The 8,109-nt window shown below is 40.6% G+C and overlaps 1 protein-coding gene across 3 annotated transcripts in view; it reads left to right on the forward strand.

Annotated features, from left to right (window-relative positions):
• The window catches only part of EPHA4 (EPH receptor A4), a 148,608-nt gene extending 144,255 nt beyond the window's left edge, over positions 1 to 4,353 (forward strand). For all 3 annotated transcript variants that reach the window (XM_071216105.1, XM_058300045.2, XM_071216104.1), the window contains one exon: positions 1,902 to 4,353. The gene's annotated coding sequence lies outside the window, so the exon portion shown is untranslated. The remainder of the gene's footprint in view (positions 1 to 1,901) is intronic.
• The last annotated feature ends 3,756 nt before the right edge of the window (positions 4,354 to 8,109 follow it).

Genomic DNA, 8,109 nt, shown 5'->3' on the forward strand with positions numbered 1-8,109 from the left:
GATTTACTTAGAATGGATTCTCTTTAACTTATAATCCCATAGAGACCACATGCTTTGTCTGTTCTTGGTCCAAGCAATCCCCTGTGATAAAAAATTGCCTGAATTCAGAGGAGTGGAGAAGGCTTATTTTTCTCTTATTCCAGCATCAATTAGATATAAACCTTCACATTCCCATACTTCAAACATCCAGGCATTGTCACACATGCACATCCACACCAAGTCCCCAAATTGTTCACTTACTATTACAACCCTATTGACATCCAGGAATTTAGTGAAGAAGGGACTTGGCCAATTGAAAGGGGATAAATGTGTTTAGCAAAGCAAAGTTTGACTATCCATATAATATTGGTTATACTGCATCAGATTCTTAAGGCCATGATTTGCATTTTTCTCATCCTTCACATAAATACCTGCTGGCCTGATGAAATTTTTGTACATTCAGATGTCAAAACTACATTTAGTGGACCTACTGATTCCAGAGAGGAAACAGTTGGGAAAAACATAGCTGATCCCTTTTCTACCTTTTTGTCCCCTTAATTGTCAGAAGGAATGGTGTTGACAAGTGGCTTCTTGAAAACGGTGGTAGTTATAGCCTTGTACACATTTATAATCTCAAATTGCTTGAAAAGTAATTTCTGTTTGAATAATGTATGAGAAAACCTTTTATTTCTATCTGCTCAATTAGTCTAATGTGTTTTATACAAGTTTAAATAACAATAATTTACCTCAAGGAAACTAAATTTTATTTACCATTCCCCATAATAAATAAATGAAGGCATGCACACTATAGAACAGTCTTTCTTCTTTCTGTCTGCCTGTCTTCCTTTTTCCTTTTTTTTTGGAGGTACTGGGGATTGAACCTGGAACCACACATTCGAAGCAGGTGCACAACCACCGAGCTACACCCACTCTGCCAAAAGTCTTTGAAGGTGCATTTTGGCCTCATTCCCTGCTCTACATTTGAGGCCACCCATGGCCAAACACAGCCAGTGTGATTGGAGATCTTTTCCAGAAACAAGGGTCACTTGTCAGAAATGGAAAAAAAAAGGAGGAAGTGCTTCTTTTAGTTTGTGTTGATTATTTGATGAAAGAGGAAGTGAGCAGCCATGTTTGATCCCAGGCTGATGGGCAGCTATGGCCCATAGTCCCTGGAGTGTGCAGGGCGCCCCCTCCATCACTGGCACCGCAGGGCTAGAGGCCTCACCATGACCATGGCCCGAGGTTTCCTTTCTCTTTCTTCTATACCTGCAGACTGTATGGGTCCCTCACTAAATTAGACACTCCCACTCATTAGAAGTTGCTTTCTTCTTTTGGGAAAATAAAAATGTTTTTATTTCTAGATTTTGCACTTTTTCAATCATTTTTGTCAACAACCAGCTCAATGTGATGTTTCCAGATTTTTGCCTAAGAGACACAGTTTCCCTCTTTGGAAAGACTTGATGTATCCAGGGTGTTTAGCACAGTTGGCCTTCTGCATCCTCTCACCAACTCTAGGCCCTTGTCACCTTGCACAACTAAACAGTAAGTCAGAACTTGCATCTCAGGGACAGGCGGTGCTGCACAGCGGTCGGAAGCGTGGCTATGGACTCGTATTGCCTGTTCTATTCCCAGCTTTGCTAGTCAGATTGCTTGGCCTTGGGCAAATTACTTGGCTTCTCTATGCTCCAGTTTCCTCATCCATATAATTGGGATAAGACAACCTTACTGTAATTAAACTATTAACATTTTTTTATTGTTGTTATAGTGAAAATTCAAAAGTCCCCCACCCCCCCCCCCCAAACTATTCCTTCCTGAGCCATACCAACTTCTGTGCACATGTATTCTTCCTCAGAATATTGGCTGAGAACTGGCTAGCAATAGTGGTTGATGTTCTGCCTAAAGTCTTGTTCTATTCTCTACAGGGAGGAAATTCTGCTATCTTGGCCTCACAGCCCTTCCTGTCGATTACAAAGCCCATGGAAGAAAAAGAACACACCCTTCAGAGTTCCTTCTAAACGTGTTTCTTTGCTTCTACTATGCCAGTTCAGGGCAAAGACACTGGTGAAACCACACCCATCCCCCAAAAAAGAATAAATGTATGACTTTTGAATGCTGTTCACCTTGACTGAAGCAGTAACCATTCCAGGTTCAGCATCTGTTCTCTGCTTGCACTTGAGGAATGTACTGTCTCGCAGCACTAACTCTGCAGAGCTCCTGTTCCCAAACTCCTTGTGGATTTATTTATATGTACTTCCATATTTCATTCCTGTATGTCACTTGGCAGCAGGCTACAGGTTTTACTATGGACACCAGGTCAGGTGCCACTACACAAAACAAAGCCAGTTCCCATGAGCTGCCTATGATATGCATTGCTGAAGTAACATTTTACCCAGGGTGTGCCATTGCAGTGATATAAATATATTTTTCTCCTAGAATAAATATGAGCTGACTATCTCTTTCAATGTGTGTACATAGGTGTGAGTGCGTGTGTAATGCGCGCGCGCGTGTGTGTGTGTGTAAAACCCCATGCTTAGAACTGCCTGTGAATGTTGTGGAACGCTGCATCTGGAGAGTTCTGGTTTCCCACCAGTTCCAAGATAAAGAGCCACATAAGAGTGGGCCTGTAGACCATGCCCATTCCCTAGAGAGCACCCCAGAAATGTTAAATGTCCTATATCTGTAAGTGAATTTTGTAGCTGCCACACTAACCTTAATAAGTAAGTCTACAGCCTTGGACAGGCATTTTCACCTTAGTGGTGGAGTGATTTTAGAATATAAATCCATTCAGGTGACAACCCATCATCAAAGTCACAAATTCTGACTGATCTCCTCATCTGAATCACCAGTTCCTTGATGGAGAGAGAGATAAGGGGATGGAATTTGTCTGATAACCCCAAATGGAATACAAGTAGCCTTTGTTTTCCCGCATAAATGGATGTGTTGAATGCGAACAAATAAATATATGCAATTCATATACTTTTGGAGATGAACATAGACGTGTGTCAGCTTTGAAATAATGTGTCCTGGATTAATACTTTGTCTCCTGATGTCACAGAAAGTACATGCCAGTGGCTCTTGAGGTTAGTTAGCATAGTTAGGATTAAATGGCCTCAAGAAATTTCAGGTTCCCAATTTACATGGCAAATCACAGAGTAATTAATATGCAGCTAACTCCTATGGCCCTCAAAAGGGCATCAGCCTTCTAGAATCTGAGGTCCAGTGTGTGATGATTCAGTATCGACCTGATACGTATACCAAACTCCAGCCAACATACTGCCATTTTACATAACTTGAGTGGCTGCCTTGCTTATTCTAAGTTTTGGTTGCAGAAACTGTGGCCATTTTTATAAGCTATAACATCAGGGAAAAATGGGGGGGAAAATCTGAACTGTATATTGTTGAATAAGTTAAAAAAATCAATATTTATTACATTAAGACAGGGTGTGTGGCATTGTATTCTCATAACTATGCCAGAGTGACAAAGTTCATTCACCCCTTTTGGGGGACCTTAATAATTTTTAAAGGGATGTGCCTATGCATTGATGCCTGAAAATATGTTAAAAGAAATGAGGTTGGATCTCTGAGCAGGTCATCTTTCCCAGAGGGAGGAGGAGCAGGCCAAGTTCAGGGGCTATGTCAATCCCACGAGCAAGTGCAAGTGCGAGCTCACATGCTAAATCACACATCTTCTGTTAGGCAGCATTAAGCTGTTCCCTGCACCAAATTAAGTAGTTCCACCATGTATCTGCTGGCCCCAAATTATTTTTAACAATCTTGCAAGTGAAATGTTCTGGTGTGTTTTTAAAATGTCATTATTTTAAAGAAAACCCGTGCTCACTACAATGGTGGTGTGTTTTGAGACCTCTTGTAATCAATCTGTGAAGGATATGTGTATTAATCCATACACGCTTATAGCCTCAATATTTGTCTGAAGACACTTAAAATTTTGACTAGTAAAGTTCTAGAAGCAATATTTTCACTTATTTCATTCTCCAACATCAAGCATTGATACACACTGAAGAGTGTATTTATTTTTTGTATCACTCCAAGTACGTTGGAATATGCAAGGACTGTGGTTAAAATTAGAATGTAAAAGGCATATTATAATTTAGTTTATACTGAAAAAGAAATTAACAGAACATTGTGTGGCTCAAAAATGTTCCAAAATTTGAGCAATCTCTTGAGTTAGACATAGATTTTTTACTTTGTTTTAATATGTCAAAGTTTTTTTTTCTTCCCTTCATGAACTTTAGGTACACATAACTTATGTCATTTATTTATGGTCTTTTATACCTAGTTTGTAAAATTGTAAAATAGCAAACTAAATGCAAAGAGTTTGCATTTGCAAATAATAAAGTAGTTGCTGTATACAAACTTGGAATCCAGCTGTCTCTTCAATATTTTTTTTTGCCATAAATGTGATGTTTCTAAATTAATTGTTTCTTGTTATGAAAACAAAATCCTACATTCTAATTGAGTGCACTTACTTAGAGGATAAAAAGCATTAACTTCTAATACAGAAGAATTGAAAGCAGGGATTCAAACAGATACTTGTACACCAATGTTCACAGCAGCATTATTCACAAGAGCCTAAAGGTGGAAACAACCCCATTGTCCATCAACAAATGAACGGATAAACAAGAGGTCATGTATGTGTATGTGTGTATACACACACAATAATATTATTCAGCCATAAAAGGGAATGAAGTGCTGATACAGGCTCCAATATGAATGAACCTTGAAAGCATTATGCTAAATGAAATAAGCCAGACACAAAAGGAAAAAGACTGTATGATTCCACTTACATGAACTACTTAGAGTAAGCAAATTCATAGAGGCAGAAAGTAGATTAGAGGTTACCAGAGGGGAGGGGGAGGGGGGAGTAACAATGGATACAGAGTTTCAGTTTTGAATGATGAAAAAGTTGATAACGGATGGTGTGATGGTAGCCCAACATTGTGAATATAATGAATGCCACTGAACTGTACACTTAAAAACAGTTAAATGGCAAATTTTATGCTATATATATGTGTGTGTATATGTTACAATCAATTTTTTAGAAATCAAGAATCAAGGGAAACGGACTTGGCCCAGTGGTTAGGGTGTCCGTCTACCACATGGGAGGTCTGCGGTTCAAACCCCGGGCCTCCTTGACCCGTGTGCAGCTGGCCCATGCACAGTGCTGATGCGCGCAAGGAGTGCCTGCACCATGCAGGGGTGTCCCCCGCGTAGGGGAGCCCCACACGAGCCCCACGCTCAAGGAGTGCACCCGTAAGGAGAGCCGCCCAGCGCGCAGAAAGTGCAGCCTGCCCAGGAATGGCGCCGCCCACACTTCCGGTGCCGCTGACGACAACAGAAGCGGACAAAGAAACAAGACGCAGCAAATAGACCCAGAGAACAGACAACCGCGGGAGGGGGGGAATTTAAATAAAAAAATAAATAAAATCTAAAAAAAAAAAAAAAAGAATCAAAAGCATTGCTTCGAAATGGTCTCTCCCTTGAGAACAATGCCATTAGCAAATCTGACTTAGAGTCACGGAGATCTTGGATTCCATGGTATTTAACACTAGAATTCAGGCTCCACCACTTCTTAATAATGTAATAGAGGGCAAGTTTCTTAACTTCCCTGTACCCATTTCCTTGCTTGTTCAGTGGTGATTACAATGTTAATAGCTCTTGCAAACATTAAATATATTGAAATTCTTAGCACACTGTCTGGTCTCTAACCAGGATTCAACAAATGGCAGTTATTCTTAGTAGCTTTTCTGATGGTGTATACCGTCTTCTCTTACATCCCCAGTTCTATGCCCTCTTGAACATCTCTGTTACTGATCTAAGTGACCAGCTAGCTCCCAATCCTTACTAAGGCTACTAACCTGGAATCTATGGATCCTGGGGGGTGCATTGATGAGCTCCAAGAAATCCAAGAACTGCTTTCCTCGTGGTGCTGTGTCATTAGTACACTGTCAATTGACAAAGCCTCTGCCAATTGAAAATCAGGCTTAACATTTCTTATAATATATTTACCCAAATCCACTAAGAGCAGCTGGCTTCAGATATCAGAAGTGTCATAGAGTGTTCCCAGAGACATTTTATTATATAGGCCTTGAAGTGAAGAGAACTTCATAATCTGGATTACACATGGTTATTTTGTGATCATTTCCTTAAGCACCTCTCCAGAAATGTTTTATTAATATGTAGTTGGCAGCATATTTGTGATTTTGAGAGGGACTAGGCTTGCCATATTCAACTCCACCTATTCAAGACAGAAAGCCAACTAATATTTTCCCCTCCATTTTCTAGAACATGTCAGTGTTATCACACATAATCTTAATAATTCTGTGACTGATTTTGGTGTAGCACAATATGAGAGTTTTAACGATTGTTGTAAAGAAAGTTAGCTTCAGTAATAAGTGACCCCATATTTCAGTAGATTAACATAACAAAGTTTTATTTCCTTGCTCATATAACAGCTTGATGAAGAGCCACAAGATCTCCCTGGCAACTCTTCCAAGTAGTGACCAAGGGATCCAGGCTCTTTCGCTCCTGGGATGTTACCACACAAGGGGAACAGAATGGGACAATTCCAGGCTTGGAAAGGGCTTCTATTATTACTTCCCTATTTCACTGTCTAGAGCTGAGTCACATGGAACCGACATAATTGCTGGGATGCTGGGAACTGTAGTATTGTATGCATGGGAAGAGAAAATGAAACTGTGGAACAACTAGCCTGTCTCTGCCGCAAGTACAAAGGATGATACTCCTATAGGAGGTCAGGGGAAGTTTCTTGGAGAAAACTTGGCTACCTACTAGCTGTGTGCACTTGGGGAAGTTCCTTTACTTCCCAGAGCTCAGTTTACTCATCTTTCAGATGGGAGTAAGAGTTCCCTACTTTGGGAGGTGCAGTGAGAAATTCAGTGTAATTTATTCTACAGAGAAGTACTATGGAAAATCGGAATTGCAAAGACAGAAGTCCAGTGGGTCAGACAGGCAGGTGAATGAGTGAGGTTGTCCAAGTGTAAGACAATACAGAGTGAGTAGATAGTTAAGATAAAACATTAGGTTGAGATGTTGATGAGTTTTATTCAGTGGACATTGGGTTGTACGTGTATATGTGTGTGTGTGTATGTGGGGGGGTGTTATGGCCAAATAAGAATGGGAAGTGATGATGCATTCCACACCCCCTTTTTGGAGATGCATAAAGAACACTGATATAGTAAAGGCTCTGAGAAGTCCTGCAGTAAAGGAACAAATTTTGCCCATTTATCCTAGCATATTTGGAAATGAAAACCTTTGTCATCACCATGGAACTGAAGTTCTCTAAAACACATTCTGGAAAATGCTAATCTGATTAATCCATTCTTTGGGGTTCAGGTGAGAAACTGAAGGAGAGTACAGCAAACAGATGTGCTCCATGGGACCCAGCTTTTAGCTCTAGCGTCCGCACAAGTGCTCAAGTCTCCTGAACCCTAGCCCACTGTTCCTTCTGCCTCCACAAACCAAGGATTATTCCACACCCTTATCTAGGTTTTCAGCTGAATGGAGATTTGCTTTTTGTTCATTGTTGTCTAGTAGCTGCAGGACTGGGTGGAGAGGAGACAAGGTGAGGAGAAAGGGTGGGAGAGTGTGCTACTGGGCAGTATGAATGTGGACACCCTGCTTTTGGAACCTGTTTAAGAATGCTTTAAATCAGGAATTGTCCAGTGTGTGCCAAAGTCAGGACCTGGACTGAAATGTCTGAGTTTTTCTGGTCACAGAAAAGAACCAAATGGATTTTGACAATGAAGAGAATGTACCGCCCACTTAAATCAACAACCTAATTAAGACTTGTAGCTTTATCCTGGGCTTTGGCCTCAGTTATTTTACCCTTTCCCTTTGGAGGAAGTGCCTTGGGCTGTTGACTGCTCCCAGTTGAATGGGTAATAGACCTCTGATATATCTTATTTCTGGCAATCACCCTGGACATAATTCTTTGTTTACATCACTGCTGCAGAAAACTTAATGAATACTTAGAAGAAAATAGAATTAGGACCTAAGGACCGGGTTAAAATCAACTTAGTAGAACATAGACATTGCTTTGTGTAGAGTGGGAAACGATAGCCATGAAAGAGAGTGGCTTTAACATACACC

Source organism: Dasypus novemcinctus, chromosome 7 (assembly GCF_030445035.2).
Source record: "Dasypus novemcinctus isolate mDasNov1 chromosome 7, mDasNov1.1.hap2, whole genome shotgun sequence".
NCBI classification, from domain to species: domain Eukaryota; kingdom Metazoa; phylum Chordata; class Mammalia; order Cingulata; family Dasypodidae; genus Dasypus; species Dasypus novemcinctus.